Here is a 17,775-nt window from a genome sequence, read left to right on the forward strand (position 1 = left end):
CATGTCCATGTCTAAAAACGAAAGATAAATCCCGCAAATGTCAGTGACTTGTTTCCAAGACACAGAGCCAATTTTTCAAAAACTTGTTTTTAATTCTGGGTTTCAGAAACAAGAAAAATCCAAGTCAGGAGAACCAGACACAGGGGCGCCTGGGTAGAGCAGTCGTTAAGCATCTGCCTTCCGCTCAGGGTGTGATCCCGGAGTTCTGGGATCGAGCCCCACATCAGGCTCCTCTGCTGGGAGCCTGCTTCTTCCTCTCCCACTTCCCCTGCTGTGTTCCCTCTCTCGCTGCCTGTCTCTCTGTCACATAAAAAAATAAGATCTTTAAAAAAAAAAAAAATGGAGAACCGGACACAGACTCTGAGAAGGATGCACCGTAAGTATATCTCGAAGCTGGCCCCTCCGGTGTGGTGGGGCTGTCCTCAAATCCTTCCTACCGAGGGCCTTTGGAACTGAGAAGTGGCTGAGCCTGCATCAAGGTGTCGAATGGCTCCAAACGCAAGGAAAGCGAGAATACAGTGGCTGGGAACCAGGGGACTTGATGCAGTAGGTCTTTGGAATATTGATTTTGAGCCTCTTTTACCACTAAGTCATTTGGATTGGAGGTATTGCCTGACCTTGAGATAGAAGCAAGTCAAAATTTGACTTTAATTTTATTCCTCAGATTTCCAAAAAAAAAACAACCAAAAAAATCTACCTATAGGTAATATAAAAATAGGCATGTTCCAAGGGAATTTTAAAGAAAGAAACATTTAGAGATTGCTGAAAACCATGTAATTGTGTAATTGTGCAAGCAAAGATGACTTTTTTTATTCATTGTAAGAACAGTTTAAATTGGTTTGTGTATAATAAAAGTTAGCCTTTCATCAATACTTGGATAACTGAAGTGCATCATCCCTGGAATGTGATTACCAAGGGACCATCAAGCTGTGGTTTACTATTTCACGTAGTATGCTTTCTCTTTTGGAACTAATAAAAGCCACAACTGCATGCTTTATTATAAAAAGCAGAACTAAAACTGGCCAGTGTTTTCCTTATTTTAGAAAGACAGAGCTCAACAATGAATCACATGTTAGGAATTTGGCCTGGACAGTAAGAGATTTGACTTTTTTGTTGCCATGTAAGTGTGGTCTGTGGTGGTGACAAGTATTTGAACCTCTTTCTTTGATTTCATGACCTTTAGCAGAAACATACTTCACTGTATGTGTGTACGTTTTCATCAAATGCTGTTTTCTTCTGTATTTGAATGTGCATTTGTTTCACTAAGGGCTTTTACTGGCCCAGTGCCCAGAGTCTCTCCCTCGATCTGAAATCTTCCCAGTGACCTGCTCTCAGAAACACTGGTACGCTGCCCTTTATACTCTGTAGAGAAGTATGGCCACCTGAGCTAAGGCTAGCCTAACCACACGTGGGTCAGCAACACATGTGGGGCCTGCTGCAAGAGGCTCTCTTCTTAATAGGGGGCTGATGAATTGTCCCAGTCAATCTGATGCTATCCTTTGCAATTTGGACTGACGAGAATACAGAAGGTCATTCAACTAGTGGTAGAAGGAGAAAGGGGAACTTCCGAAAAGAAGCATAGACAATAAAAATTGTTGAGAAGTATTAATGATCGAAGGGAAGGATTCAGGAGCAACAAGGACTATGGTTCTGAATGGCAGTGTCCTCCAAGTTTTCTTTGTCCCTGCATTCATAGCTGTCCAGTATAAGGTGACTAGGACCCCAGTAGTAGCAATGCCAATGGCTTCTCTGACAGAAAAAAAATGAGAGATGTGGAGAGAGGAAACCTACCAGACAGGCCAACACCATACATTCTAGTATTTCATGTCTGCCCCATGTACTTCCATTTTTCATAACTATCACTCAAATGTGCATGGCTTTTCCAGGCTTTGGGGATCATACCTCTCTGCAACAAATAGGAATAGTTGGGGCTGGTATCCCATTTGATTTTTGGAAGTCCAGTATTTTTTTGATCCAAAGAATGCTTATATGTTCTACCAATTTGTTCTAGTTTGCAGAGTCCCCTCAATCAATTATCTTCTGATTCTAACTCCGGGCTGGCTTCCCCAACATTTTTGCCAGCCTCCTGATACACCCTGGGAGGGAACAAAGTCACTGAGGTTCAGCTAAGATTCTGCTACTGTGTGCAACTATACCTTACAGATAAATGGTGGGTACACAAAGGAATGACAACAGAGGAGAGCAAACAAACAAAAGATGACTTCTTGGAGCTTCTAAGATACAAAGGCCACGTCCTTTCATAAGGTAGCTGGGATGTGGCAATAGAGACAGAATGGGGTACAGAAGGGACTCTACTTGGTCTGCCAACATGATGCAGGGAGCATTTGGCATCTTTGAAAGAGAAGTGCCTTTGATCATGGGCTCCTTGCCTGGAGTTCAGTTGCCCCACAACCTTCTGAGATCCAGCAAGACACAGATGGAGTTTCCCTCTCATCCACCACTCTTAACCCCCAGTTCAAAGCCTGCCTCCAGAAAACATAATCATCTTCAGAGATATAATTAGGGACTAAACAAAAGAACCTTTTTTTTAAATGATTATTTAGACCTATTTTGCTTCCTCACTATTTTGAACATCCCACTGTAGAATAACATTCTTTTTGGTTTTACCATAACAAAAACCCAGCAAAGTATCCCCCCGCCCCAAATAAAAAGTAATCTGACCACATCGTTTATATTAATCCTCCATTTGGAGAACCTGGTAAAATGTTCAGTTTTAAAGTAGTGGTGTTCCCCTGCTCCCTGCTTCCACTCACTTCTGAGTACCCCATTTATCAAGGTTTAAAAACAAAAACAAAAAAACACACTTAAATCTGCTCTCAGTTAGAACTTTTGGTTACAAAACCAGAAAAGGCTAACTCAGACAAGGAGATTTTTATTTTTATATTATAGAAAGCAAAAAATGAGTCACTCATTTGTTTTCATTATAACTTTCATGAAACTGAAACTCAGTCCTATAAAATGTTACTTCATTTTAGACCAAATAAAATGGTTGTCTTTGGTTGTCTTTTCACATTGATGAATTTTCTCAACCATTTCCTAAGGTTTCAAATGATCCTATTTGCCCATAAGTGCAGTGTTTCAAAGGAAGAACATTCTTGAGCTATCTATAATGATTTCTCAGCTTTCACCTTAGAGAATATTGCAATGTGTTCTGTGTGAAAAGCTTATATTCTATTTACAAAGAAGAAAATCTGTAACTTTCTATTTTTCTGGGTATGTTGTAGAAAGCAATATTTCATTGTATATTAAAAAGAAAAGTTAGTCTGAAATTTCAAAAGTCTTCAAAAAGTTAGTGATCACACACACACACACACGTGTGTGCACATTCACACACTGGTTCATCTATTAGTATAACATGTGCTAGTATTTTTGAAACAACACAGATGAATTTTCTCTTCATGTTCTCTTCGAATTCTTTCTCCACATCTTCTCTGGCATTATTGTCCCAAGAAAGAGAAGCACGATTGCCCCCAGAGAGAGGAGGATAGGGTAGGGAAGTAGAAAACTGGGAAGAGAGAAAAGGTAGGAAATGAGAAAAGGACAGGAAAATGGATGTGGTTGTCCTTCTTCCCCCTTAGGGGTTAATCTGCAAGAAATAGAAAGTACGTACACTGAAAATACATTCTGAAGTGCCCCAAACGTGGCACATCTCAATGAAGTTCTGCACTCAGTCTGGGGTAGGGTGTTAGAGAGCATTGAGAGAGGAAGGTTCTAGATGGATGGGTAATGATGTCCCATGATCTTCATATGCCATGTGGAGGTCCAGAGTTCCTGTTGATCCTGTGAGGAATGCAGAAGTGCTGAGAAAAATCATGGGTCAGAAGATGCCTCAGGACTGAGTAAACCCCATTCCATCAGAAGGTCCAAAAGGGATAAAGCAGACCCTAAGAACTGACAGATTTTTTAGCAAGTGTAGTGAAAGGTTCGAGTTGGATATAATATGACTTAAAAATAAGTAAATGTTGGGGTGCCTGGGTAGCGCAGTCATTAAGTGTCTGCCTTCCGCTCAGGGCGTGATCCCGGCATTACGAGATCGAGCCCCACATCAGGCTCCTCTGCTATGAGCCTGCTTCTCCCTCTGCCACTCCCCCTGCTTGTGTTCCCTCTCTCGCTGGCTGTCTCTCTGTCACATAAATAAATAAATTCTTTAAAAAAAATAAGTAAATGTAAAATTCCCTAGGTTTCAAGTTCTCAGTTTTCCAGAGCCTTATTATCTATTACATAAGGCTAAAGAAAACGTGGTTTGTACTCTCAGGTGGAACTTGTGACCCAGTGAAGGAGACACATAGGTAAACAAATCCAGTGCAGTAAGTGATACAGCTGAGGCAGGTTCCCAGCGCTAGGGAAGCACAGAACAGGATTAAATGGATGGTCGTCTTAGAGTAGATGATGTTCTAATCAGACCCTCTAGGATGAGGTAGACTTCACTTCGCCAGGTGGACTTCACTTATTCCTGTGCCCAGGTGTCTTCTGGTGGGATTCCTGCCAATTATGTCTCCTGAAATCCCTCGCATATCAAACATCACCTCCTTCATGAGATTTTTCTGATTCTTCCCACAAGATTTGATTTTTCCTGTTGCCTTCATGGCACTTTGGCTTAGTATTTGGGAAATTCTCTGGAAAGTTCTCTCGGATGGCACAGACCTTAACCAGAATCTTTTCATAGGTGCTGACCAATATCTCTGTAACAAATGTCTAGTCATAGATAATGGTGAAGTAGCCTAGAACATACAGATTAGTTTTCATAATGATTTTGCCTCTTCCATGTTCATCTTCTTCAGTCTCGGCAAGGGGAGATTGGATAGATAAGTTGTGCAAGATGGATGCCAGCTCATGTCATGTCCTTACAGCGTCCCAGAGGATTCTCATGGTCAATCTATGAGGTAGGTACTATTATCTCCATTTTATAGATAAGGAAGAAGAAACTCAGAAATTTTAAGGCACTTGTCGAAGATCACACAACTGATGAATGAGCACCATGATTGGAGCTCTCATTTGTCTGATCCTGAAGCACAAATGACATCTTGCTGGAGAGCATCTCCAGAGATACAGGGTTTACAGAGGGTTACAGTTAGACCCAATTCTGTCTGGCTTTGGTGATCAAAATGGGTTTATCCCAGCCTAGATCAGGTCACTAAGAGATGGTAAAACGCGATTATACTATAGAAAAGAGACCTAGCATGGTAAATTGTCAGGAAGATTGGATGTAGAGAAATTTTTCAAAACAAGATGAGAAGGATCTATTTGTCTCTTTAAGTGGTAGAGACACCAATGAACAAAATGCAACAAAATATTCAGAGACTGGGCTTAGCTCTGGAAAGTACTAGTTGCTCTAATCAATGCCACTGATTACCACAAACATTTGTGGTACAAATGTGTCTGATATGTAAGTTTGTCCTTCATTTTATGCCATTAATGACATAATTAGGCAACAAAAAAGTATTTGGTTGAAAATGGGGACAGGAAGAAAAACAAGATATTTTTGCTTTTGAAGACTTCCATTTTTTTTTTAAGCTTTATATTTCTTGAAGTGAAGCAACATAATACTGTCACCTCTGATCCCTCTACTCCTTGAATATAGCTATTTTTACCCAGTGATTGTCTATAATTTCTCCATTTATGAGTCTATTATTTTTCTGGCATTTACTAAATATAATCATGTGAGCTATTGTGCTGTAAATTACAGACATGACTCTCTTTAAGAAAATAGAATTTCAAATAATACATTAGTGAAAATTATATATATAAGCAGTATTTTTTTGGTTAAAAAGATATTTCACACAACCAGATTTAAAGAACCAGATCCCCTGGGGCAAATATTCTCAATCTGGAGTCATAGATGCTATTCTGGGGTATCAGTGCACTTTCTGAAAGTTCATTAAAAACAAGAAATGTAAGGGATATATTCTTAAAAGTCCATAGAGTCTGTAAATCTCAGGTATAACAAGTGGAACTAATTTTTCTACAATAAAATTAACTTATAAGCATCCATTTATACTCAGAAAACTTAATTTCGTTTTCTTAGTCCTATTAAACTGAAGGTATCTGGGTTTAACACTTACGCAATTTTGAGATACTGTTACTCCCTCTCTTCCTCTTTCTCCCTCACTCTGGGGTAGCTTACTGGTCCAGAGGTGACTTATGAAGCACTGTGATACTGGGAGACACGTCTGGGTATTGATGACCTCTCTCCTTTTCCAAAGAGGTGACTTGGTTTCTATTCTCTGGGTGTGACTGAAGCAACACTTTGCTCTAGTGAACAGGCTCTGACTATTCTGAGGTAACTGCTTGGTCCCAGACGTGGGACCAAGCAATACCACGCAGTTGTGGCCACATCTCTGCACACCAGTCAACAGGACACACTGTTCCTTGGTATCTTATGTGGTTGCCCTTCCAGGTGGCCTGTTCCATGTCCCATTTAGCTGGCCCTCTTTCCCAGCTAACTTCTAGGCCTCCTACTGCTCACAGGGGCTCCATCCTTACTAAGTAGGCATGAGAAAACCCAGGGGACTGGACAGGCCATGATCCTCAGCCCTTGAGGATCTAGGTAACCCATATTAACATTTATATTTCCACTTCACACCCTTGTGTTCTGGGTTCTACTATTAACACTGAGATTCTCAAGACACTCCATTGGGAAAGCTGGATACAAATTTCTTTACTCTTGGGCCCTGTTAACATAAAGGGGAAATCTCTAACCCAACTCCACCTCAAGCCTCATTCTGGAGTTTGAGGCAATGCCTCTCTGTGATGGGCTTTCAACTGTGTCCTTTCAAATTCATATGTTGAAGCCCAGTACCTCAGAATATGGCCGTCTGGAGAAAGGGTCTGAAAGAGGTGATTAGGTTAAAATGAAGCTCTCAGGGTGGCAGCTAACCCAATATGACTGCCATCCTTATAAGAAGAAATATAGACACGCTCAGAGACACCAGAGGTGCTGTGCACAGAGGAAAGGCCATGTGAGGACACAGCTCCTTCAAGCTAAGGAGAGAAGCCTCAGGAGAGGGCAACCCTGATAGCATCTTGATCTCGAACTTCCAAGCTCCAGCACCATGAGAAATAAATTTCTGTTGTTTATGCTACCCAGTCTGTGGTATTTTATGATAGTCCTAGCAAACTAATACAACTTCCTTTTCCATGTTGCAATTTTCTCCCATCCTTCTAAGAGCTCTGTTTTTTGTTTTTTGCTTTTTTCCTACCTACAGCTCATTTATGGCTCATTTAGGGCAGGAGTGCGTGGGAAGGGGACTTGTTCCCTAGGTTCACATAGGCTCCAGCACACGCTAGCCTCAACCAAGTTTTTGGCTTATGATTACTGGGCATTTGAATCTTTTGTTAAAGAATCTGGAAACTTTGTTTCACTTGTTCAAAATGGGGGTGATTGAAGGAAGGAAAAAGAAACAGGATGTTTAAAGTTTCAGATCTCAAGTGCAGTGAACCTCCAGTGTCCACAGGAGAGACTTCCCGGACCCCAGTGGATGCCCAAAACCATAGAAAGTGCTGAACTGTATTTATACTATGTTTTTTCCTATACATGCAAACCTACCCTAAAGCCTAATTTATAAATTAGGCACAGTGAAATATTGACAACAGAAAATAAGAATGAAATAGAGGGGCGCCTGGGTGGCTCAGCGGTTAAGCGTCGGCCTTCAGCTCAGGGCGTGATCCCGGAGTTCTGGGATCAAGCCCCACATCGGCTCCTATGCTGAGAGCCTGCTTCTTCCTCTCCCACTCCCCCTGCTTGTGTTCCCTCTCTCGCTGGCTGTCTCTCTCTGTCAAATAAATAAAATCTTAAAAAAAAATAAGAATGAAATAGAGCAATTATAACATACTGTAAAGAAGTTACGTGAATGTGGTCTCTTACTGTCCCAAATTTCCTTTTGTGGCGTACTCAACCGTTCTTCTGTGATGATGTGGAGTGTTAGAATCCTACGTGCTGAGATGAAGTACGGGAATGAGGTAGGCATGGCGACATCGTGTTAGGCTGCGACTGACTTTCTGATGACACATCCAATGGAGGATCACCTGCTTCTAAACCGAATAACTGACACTGCGGAAAGTGAAATCACACATAAGAGGGGACTAATGTAAAGATGGCACATATCATCTCACCACAAGTGTGCATGCTTCTGCTCATATTTTTTTTCTGGGGAGAGTCCATAGCTCTCTTCAAATTCTCTCTTCAAATTTTGTGGTTCACGACCACAAAAATGTTAAGATTCACCACCCTATTATGTTTGAAATATGATTCGCTTTCAAATATATGATTTATAGACATTTCAGAAATGTAGCTATTATGTAAATGAGAAAGCAGAATGTTTATCTTCAATAAATGTAAATGGTATCACACTCATTTCCTTCATTTAAAAAAATCTCTGATTTAATTTGCTGTGTTAAAAGAAGCTAAAGTAAACTGTCTGTGAAATACTTGATTCCTTCTTCACGGTCATCCAGCCAGTTCCACAGCAAGAGATCATAAAACCAAATAACTCCTTCCACTAGGACAAGTCATCTTAGAGCACCACGATCGGTAAGAGGCATTCTGCCTCACTCAAAATTTAAACATCTATATGCTTTTACACAGATGTCATTTCTCCTTGTGTTTCTTTTGCTTTTTGTGCCAGTATTCATGGAAGAGCAAGGTTTGGGAGTTCGTAGTGATCAGGACTGACTGATACTTCTCCCCACATTCTGGGAAGTTTTATCCTTTCCCTCTTGTCTCAACACATTGCTACCAGCCCCCTGATTACTATCATAGCTGCCATGAGAATGTAGCCTGCCCTCCATCTCCTGGCCATGATTGTCTGGACTGGGGTCCAGCACCTGGGCCAATCATGGTACTTCCTTATTTGGATCTGGCCCATAGACTATGAAATTCAAGAGCTGTGAGTGACCATGCAACCCAGTGCACACCGGAGAAGCAGAGAAAGTCTGTATAAGAGGGAGAGAGAGAGAGAAAGAATGGAGCAGGCAGCATGGTGAGGAAGAGGGAGAGATAAAATCCTAATGGCATGGCCCTGTTTCCAAGTAGTCACTGATGCCCAGCTGCATTCCTGTTTTTGAGTTCTATGGGTAACCCGGTATCTTTACAATGGTTTCTCCTTTTTACTTAAGCTGGGTCAAATTTCTATTTCTAATAACATTTCCCATTAATTTAAATACACACACACACACACACACACACGCATACACATGTAAAAATGACCTTAATGTATGATTATCAAAGCGTACTTCTTCCAGCGTTAATTTTTCAAAATTAGAATGAAAACCATGACTTGGTGTACAAAGCTATCATTAACATAAATTAACAACTGTGGTGAGAAAAAGCACCTCTGTCATAGTTGGTGCTATATTTTTATAGGTTTTTAATAATGAAGGATCACAAAAGTATCGAGTCCTCCTTGTGCCATACCAAGCTCACTTGCAATAGAAATCTCCAGGAATAATGAATGAATTACTTCACTAAAAAGGAGGGTGTGACATGAGCCCTGCAGACGCTGGGTTGATTTTATTGCTTTAGACAGCAAGGTAACTACTGGGAATCACGTTTTTGACCTCCGGCCATACAAAGATATTTCAAAAGGATATGAAAAATATTTTGTCCTTCATTGGCAAATGGAGTTATGTTTGGGGGGCACAAATGGCTAAAAGTTCAAGGTTTTTAAGAGTGGATGCTCATTAAAAATGGGTTTAATAAACCACAGAAGCATCTGAATCCTCTAGGGTTATTTAAAGAAAACAACAAATAACTAAAAAAGGTAACTATCAGGCTGATAGATTTTTATTTTATTTTATTTATTTATTTTTTAAAAAGATTTTATTTATTTATTTGACAGAGACAACCAGCGAGAGAGGGAACACAAGCAGGGGGAGTGGGAGAGGAAGAAGCAGGCTCCTAGTGGAGGGAGGAGCCTGATGTGGGGCTTGATCCCAGAATGCTGGGGTCCCGCCCTGAGCCGAAGGCAGATGCTTAACGACCGCGCCTCTCAGGCGCCCGGATCAATAGATTTTTAAAATGCCACGTGGTACATGTACGTGACTCATTCCCTCCCTCCTCGCCCTGTCTTTCTCTCTATCTCCCTCTCTCTCCCCAGAATTTAAACTTCCTAGATGACATACACAGGTACACCACATTTTCCTCAGCAGCCCTGTAAAAGGTCTGGGTTAGCATGATCTATGTCTGGATTTTAATTGTAAGAGGGTTTTCTGGGTATCTCACTTTAAGTGTTCATTTCCATAAAGACATTAGCTGCATCTATTTTACAACTCTTGTCTTTTAAAAGGAACAGTTTAGTACTTCTGGCGCTGTGGCAGTCTTCATAAACACACACACATAGAGCTCCATTTCAAGTTAGAGGACACATACGGTTAAACATCTTTTCAATTTAGTAGCAAAGCTCTGGCGCCCTGATGGTCTGATATTCTTTCAGTCTTTCTGTATTTTAAGAAAAGGCTGAAACTGTTGCCCAATGAGAAAGTTGTATCATCTTGCCAGCAGATGTCTATTAGCAGAATTTATCCATTGTTTCAAGCTCCGAATATGACATCGTCTTTTTTTTTTTTTTCTTCTTCCCCCAAAATGGGGAATGTTCAGCACTGCCCCATGCAGGAGAAATCTAACTGAACCGGCTCCTCAAGTGGGGTCTACATCCCCACAGGGCCTGCCTGGATTGTTAGCCCCTCACCTTTCTTCTTCTCTCTTTCTAGCTCACACGGGATGGTGGCTGGGCATAGCAGAAAAAGCTTGAAGAGAGGAAAAGGGAAGGGCTGCAGGGGCTAAGGGAGAGAAAGAGCCAAGCATAGTGTCTGGCCCAGAGTGTTTAATTTACTCCGTAAACATTTATGGAAACTACAGCATGTAAGGCATTGTTTCAAGCTCTGAGGAAAAGTGATGGAAAAACAGACAAACACCAAAGTCTCTGTTCTCATAGGTAAAGCTTATAACCTAGTGGCAGTTAAATGTTTGTGGAGTGAATGTTTGCCTAGATGCAGGAAATGACAGCAGGGGTGACAGCCGGGGGCAGCTATAGCTTCCCACTTTGTGTAACTGTAAGTACTGACTTAACCCACATCGACTTCACCACCCTAACTTCGGGATTCCTGCATGGCAAATGTAACCCATGTATGCTAGCTTTCTCGCTCCGTTTTATTTAAAACGTGGATTCAAAGCGCCCTTAGGGAAGGGAAAGGCTGAGGATGCCTGAGTGGACTGGCGCTCCGCATTCCCAGCCTTCCCATTACCTTCGAGCAGTTCAGAGAAAACCTCTGCAAGAGAACCGCCAGGTGGCACCTGTAAGGCGCAGATGGAGAGGCTCGTTTGCCCCACACCCCACCGCCCGGAATAACCAGGCTGCGTGCCTTCCACCGGGGGCTTGTTGGCTAGGAAGTGGGGGAGTTTTAGTCTCCGTTCAGATTGCGTGATTACGTACCCTGTTTTCTTGACACCCCAAACACGCAGAGTGCAGATTTGTCCCCACGCACTCGGGCTGCCAAAGGCGTGTCACACGCTGGTTAGGAGCAGCTCGGCCTCAGGCACCCGCCGCGACGTGGGGGCTGGAGGTGGGTGGCGGTGGGCTGCGCTGAGCTGGAGGCCCAGTTAGTGCCCGGGTCTCCCTCGCCAGACCTCTACCCGGGCCAAGGCGGAGGAGTGGCAAGAGAGACGGGTCCCAGGGTGGTGGCAGGCTGAAGTGTGGGGCACGGGGGACACCACCTCCCACTCTCGCTCACCCCCAGACTGGGAGGGCGCCGCCAGTGGCCGAGGTCCGGGGCACCCCCTCCCTCCCGTTAGAGAACCCTATGGTTTTTCCGGCCCCCCTTTCAGCGTGGCGGCTCCGGGTCACCCCTCACCACTCTGCCGCTGTGCTCCCCCAGCCCAGGCTGGGCGAACGTCCCCGCTTGCAGAGGGTCGGGTGCAGGGTGTCAGCTCACGGAGCAAGCGCGTCTGGGTCATTTGGGGCTGGGCGGCCGGGGAACCAACTCCACTCTATCAGTAGCGGGAAGCGAGCTGCGCCAGTTGCGAGACGGTCGCTGCCGCCGCCGCCTCTATTGGGCCGCTGGTGACATTGGGAGGAGACCGCTTGGAACAAGCAGAGGAGGAGGAAGAGGAGCAGGGAGGGTGGGGGTGGGGGGAGAAAGTAGCAATTGTGCCAGGGGGCGTGTGAGCAGCCGGAGAGGCGGCCGCGCTGGTGACAACTTCTCCGGGGCGCGCGCGGCGGGGCGGGCGGGAGNCTGCGCCGCCGCCGCCTGCTCGCTTCCTCCTGGTTCTCAGCCCCGGGTGCTGAGGCTCGGGTCTATAAATAGCAGGTTACAGCTTCTGCTCGGCGCGCACACGCTCGCAAGCGAACGCAGGAAAGTCAGGCTAAAAGTGTCTGCTGCTGCTGCCGCCCCCCACTCCGCCTCCGGGAGAGGTAATTACCCGCCCGGGATCCGAGGGCTCGGGGGGGATTTTTGCAGGGTGGTGTGGGTGATGGTGGGTGATTCGGGAGGCGTTGCAGCGGGTCTGAGAGCGCGGGGGCACGTCCTGGCGGGGGGAGCTGTCTGTTTTGCATTAAGTTTCCTCGTCTCACAGCCCCGATAGCCCCTCCAGCCCTGTCGCCTGCGGGGTGGGTGAGCAGTCTCTGCTCGGCGCTTGCCCTGCCGCCGAGCGCCCCTCGGCCCGGCGAGCGCGCGGGTTCATCCTCTCGCTCACACACTCTCGGGGCCCGGGGTGTAACTCTGAGCTCCGGCCTCGCTGACCTTCCAGGGCTGCGCCCACCTGCGCAGTCCCTTTGGCGAGGCCGTGGTGGCCCCGGGTTTCTCAGCCCCATCCCGGCCGAGCGAAGCCGCCGCCGCCGGCCTCTGGAGAAGTCGGCTTTAAGGCGAGGGGTGGGGTGAAGGCTGGGAGCGAGGGTGACTGGTCCTGAGGTTTCAGTTGCCCCATGTCCTGGGTCTTCCTAAAGAGCCCCCCCTCCATGACCGTCCCCACCCTACCCCCAGCAACTCATTCCGGCAAAGAGAAGCCGGGCACGTCTCGTCTTGGCCGGGGAGCATCCCTTGTCCTACCCCAACGAGGTCTCGCTGAAAGGGTTTAGAAAGCGAGGGTCTGGGGTGCAGGCACGGGGAAGGAGGGTGGTGGCGGCGGGGTCATGGTTTGGAGTCCGAAAACTGCGTGCGCTGCGGGATCCGCAACCTCTCGCGCCCATCTGGCCGCGAGGGCCCAGGAGGAAGGGTGCCTAGGAGCCAGGGCTGGTTCCTGAGTGGACTTTCAGGCTCGTAGCTGGCAGGAAAATGAGGATGTTGGAGCTATACATACCTGGTTTTGCCCCTTCCTACCCTCTGAAATCTCCTCCCTTTTGGGTGGTGATTTCTGCCCCTGAGGACACGGGGACGAGGGACCCGCAGTTTCTGTTTGGGGACAGGAGGTTTTATGAGGGTGAGGAAGTGCATATTGATTAGGAGGTTGCTGCTGGTGCGCAAAACTTACTGGAAAAACCCAGGAGGGTTTCTGTTACTCCCGTTTTAATAGTGCAGATTCGCTCCTGTGCCTCTTTCTTTCTTCTCTGGAGCCAGGTTTCCCCCCCCTCTTTCTGAGATGTGTTATTTGAGGTCATTACATTTTATGACTCCAGGTGTTACATTTTGCATATCTCCTTCCTCTCAGTGTGACAGAACTTGTTTATGAAGGTGTGAGTTTATAAAATAAGTAAAAGCCCAGAAGACAGGATAGATTCATCTTCTTCCCCTCAAGATGGGCACTAGATAGCCCTTTCATTGGTGTAAAACTACATTTCAAAGACCTTGCTTGTAACAGGGATTTTCTTGATGGGTCCTGGACCAAAAATGGTAGTAAGCTGACTTACTGCTCAAGCAGCATATGAGGTACAAGGAATCACCCAACAGGGCAGCTGACTGATGGTGTGCAAAAAGTTGAGTAAAAAGGGGACTGGGCAAGTGGGCATTGTCTCACAAAGTAGACAGAGAAACACATTATCTCGTGTTCCCTTGCCCTATACTCCAGTAAAGCACTGATAATAAGAGTAAATGATCAATGGTTTTGTGAAAAGTATGTGGGTGTTAAAAATTAAACCTCTTACATTTATAGTAATGTAAAATGTTACTGCAATGGAATGCTTTTTCAGCATATTTCTTTAAAATGTGATTTAGAAGATTGTCCTTGAAAGGTTATGAAATTTACATGTGAAACGTCTAAATGCTCAGTGTCATTAAGAAACATGTGCTGATTGAAATATGGCTCTTATTTTGGAAGAATATTCTCTTTGATTAGGCAAATCAATATTTATTTGTGATAAACTAATGGGCATTTTAATGCACATCTTTATAACTGTGTTTTGCTTTTGAACCTTCTGTAAAGGATAAGAAAAGCTGGGTAGACCAAGTTTAGTCTTGTCCCTCAAGTTGTTCAAAGAGGCATATGGTCAAAGTTATAGGCAGAAAATACTTTTAAAATGTTGGATGTGAGCTTTACTTTGGGAGTGCCAATTGACTGAATGACTTCATTTATCATAAAATTTTTGTGAAAAGATTAATAAACTCATCAGTTAAATTTGATTGTAAAACAATGCCCTTATATTTTAGTTGCATGAAATGGAAACTCATTAAGCTTGGGAAAAAAAACAGATATTTGTTTTAAATTGTGCAAATTGAGAGTAATTCATTTCTTTATTGAGGCAGGAGTTTCTTTAGGTACAAGTAATATAAGTGCCCACGTGGGTAACAGAGTTAACTTTTACTACCTTGAGGTAAAACCCAAGAGAGCGATTCTCCTAAAGACACAGAAAAAAAAAATGCAAAATGATCTCATATCTCTTAGCAACCAAGAGGATGTCAGTTTCCAGGTAAGTATCTGACATCTGAGAATACAAAGTTAAAAAAAATTATGAAATCATAATTAGTGAGTAAAATGCTTACTGAATATCTATTACATTTTCTTATTTCACTGTGTGCAACCCCAGCCAGTACTAATATTAGAAATATAAATATCATAATTTTTGTAATCTTTGTGGAATAAGTTCTTGTCTTTCATAACCATGGGGATTCTAATAGATAGAAATGTGCTGTTTTAAATAATCTTAAGTTAAATGTTAACGTTCAGTTCAAAGCTGTGTCTGTCTCTTCTGTATTCTCTACTCTAATTTTTCAAGATGTCCTATCTTTCTAAAGCCCTAGGGAATTTGCTTCATAGGCTGTTTTTGTTACTACTTTTTTTATGTTGAGTTAGAAATTCTTGATTGGAGACCTCCTTAGGACACACTCATAAATATACATACTTCCATATTCAGACTTGAGAAATGAGGCTATTAGATAAATAATTTCAGCTTAAACATTTATTTTTAGATAAATCCAGATGATGATGCTACAGTCATGCATGTGTGTGGTGTGTGTGTGTGTGTGTGCGTGTGCAAATATACATAGCCTTTGTTTTCCAAAACTTTAAATGCAGTATGTATCTAGAAAACACACGAAGATATGTGAGAAAATTCTAAGGAATCTTCAGAGTCTCAGGCACAATTGTCATTTGAATCAAGATTTGTTAGTTCCTTCACTTTATACATTTTAACTACCTTGTAGATTAATAGGAGAATTTTAAAAGTGTTTATGAAGTTTTATAGTACTATAACCATAATATAATAACTACGTTGTGTATATATCTGCAACTGCAGTGGTTTTTCTTATATCAGGCATAGTTGTAACCACTATCTTATTTCCTGGAATTATCTTCTTATAGATGATATACCATAAGGAAATTGGAATATCTAGGAGTTACAATTTTAGATTTTTTACTCAACTGTAATTTTACTAAACGTGGAGATGTCACAATAGATGTAATCCCAACATAGTGTGAAGATTTGGGTTTCAATGTAATATGTGTTCTTAAATCATATTTTCCAAACTGAGTTTCTTAAAATGCGATGTTTAGAGTAAATCTTTCTTCTGCCTTGGGCAGCTGTATAAACTAGGTGTCTTGATTATGTGGTGAAGGCCTCAAAATAGCCGGAAGAGCCTCAGTGAAATAGACTTAGCAGTAGTCATTTGGTTAAGCTGATTAAAGGAAATCTTGAGAAGTTTTTTAGATCATGTGGCTTTGATCAAAGATTCCTTTGGGAATTATCTAAATTAGTGATTTCAAGGGGGAATGGAGGTACATTTCCCTTAAAGGAAAAATTCTTTTTCCTTCCCTCTTTCTTTTCCTCGCTTTCTCCCTTCTTTCTTCCTTCTATGTTTCTTTCCATCCATTTGTCTATCATCTATCTGTTTTTACGTGCCCTTCTGGTTGTTAAAATGAAACAATGCAACAGGCTTAATGTTGAAATCACTGAATGACATTCTCTACATTTCCAAGGATGGAAAAGTTTATGGGATATACAGGCAGCCTTAATACTCATTCTGATTTTGAATTATTAGAGTAACAACAACATTGAAAAGTATCTTCTGAGATCAAACTAAAAATAGAGTTCTTTAAAATTTCCATATATTGTTTTTAATGTATCTTTTATTTATAAATTTTAAGTACTTTAGAAGAACCTGAGATTTTTTTGTTTCTCAAAACGGAGTGTGATTTTGAAAAAGTTAAGTAAAATGGTTTAAAGAGACCCTCTTATTATTTTTCACCATTAAAAACTTAATTGAGTTTTTCACTTTAGTTCTTAAAATAGGTAGTCTTTCACTTTTCACTTTAGTTCTTAAAATAGGTAGTTACGTGTATTAAGTAGACCAAACTGGGGACTACCATTGCAGAATACAATGAAGCAAATAAAATATGCTCCCTAACTGTAGTAAAGTCATCTGCAGCAATCCTTTCTTTAATCTAGTCTTTCAAATGATTTCATTTCGTTTTCATGGGGCTTTATTTTTCTAGCCAAAAGATCAGAGATGACCTCTAGCGATTAGCACAACTGAAACACAAAAAATTATTCACCTCTGGGAAAATAAAGTAGAACTAAAAACGAGTGGCATTTGAAATTGAAATTATAACCTGTAGATGAGATGAAATTATAGCTATGTCCTTAAGAAAGCTTGCAAGTATCATTAGTGATTTTTTCGCATCCTACGATGCCTTCTTAAATATCTTTATCTGTCAAACTTGCCAGCTACACCCATATTCCACTTAGATCAATAGCATACATCACATTCAAAATAGAATATGTTGCATACTGGATGAACACTATTAAAAGATAACTTAAAAAAAACAAACAGTTCGTGTCTTCATTGACAAAACCTGTAGCTTTTTTATTTACTAATCTAATCAGATCTTTCTTACATGAAATTATGAGACGGCTTTTTTTATGATATGTGTAATTTCATTTATTTTTAATAGCCTTCTTATATTGAATTAATTATGAATAAATATGTTTCAAATCTCTCTATCTTTAAATTTGCTTTAAAATAGAGCATTTCTACTTTCCTGAAGACATCCCTTGTGCATTTGGCGTTAAAAAGACAATTAGCACTAGGTGGCAGTGTGCAATGCTTAGTAGCCTTGCGTCATTTTAATTGCAATATATTCATTATTAAAGCTTTTCTTTTAAACAGAATTTATTTATATTGTGAGTGTGTTAATGAAATTGAAATCAACAGGCAGCTAAACCTTTAGCACTGTATTTAGACGATCTATTGTTTATAAGACTTTAAAGATTTGATTGCAATATTTAAGATACTCTGCTTTTACGTGGGGTCTGCTTACAGGAGGGATTGTTAGGAATTAATTGAATTAAATATGCCAGAATTCTGCTTATGACTGAGTAAGAGAGAAAGAAA

The 17,775-nt window shown here is 42.2% G+C and overlaps 1 protein-coding gene across 3 annotated transcripts in view; it reads left to right on the forward strand.

The window, feature by feature from the left end:
• The first annotated feature begins 12,259 nt into the window (after positions 1-12,259).
• Positions 12,260-17,775, forward strand: part of INPP4B (inositol polyphosphate-4-phosphatase type II B) — a 753,420-nt gene continuing 747,904 nt past the window's right edge. For all 3 annotated transcript variants that reach the window (XM_034661577.1, XM_034661575.1, XM_034661579.1), the window contains exon 1: positions 12,260-12,428. The gene's annotated coding sequence lies outside the window, so the exon portion shown is untranslated. The remainder of the gene's footprint in view (positions 12,429-17,775) is intronic.

Source organism: Ailuropoda melanoleuca, chromosome 5 (genome assembly GCF_002007445.2).
Source record: "Ailuropoda melanoleuca isolate Jingjing chromosome 5, ASM200744v2, whole genome shotgun sequence".
Lineage (NCBI taxonomy): Eukaryota > Metazoa > Chordata > Mammalia > Carnivora > Ursidae > Ailuropoda > Ailuropoda melanoleuca.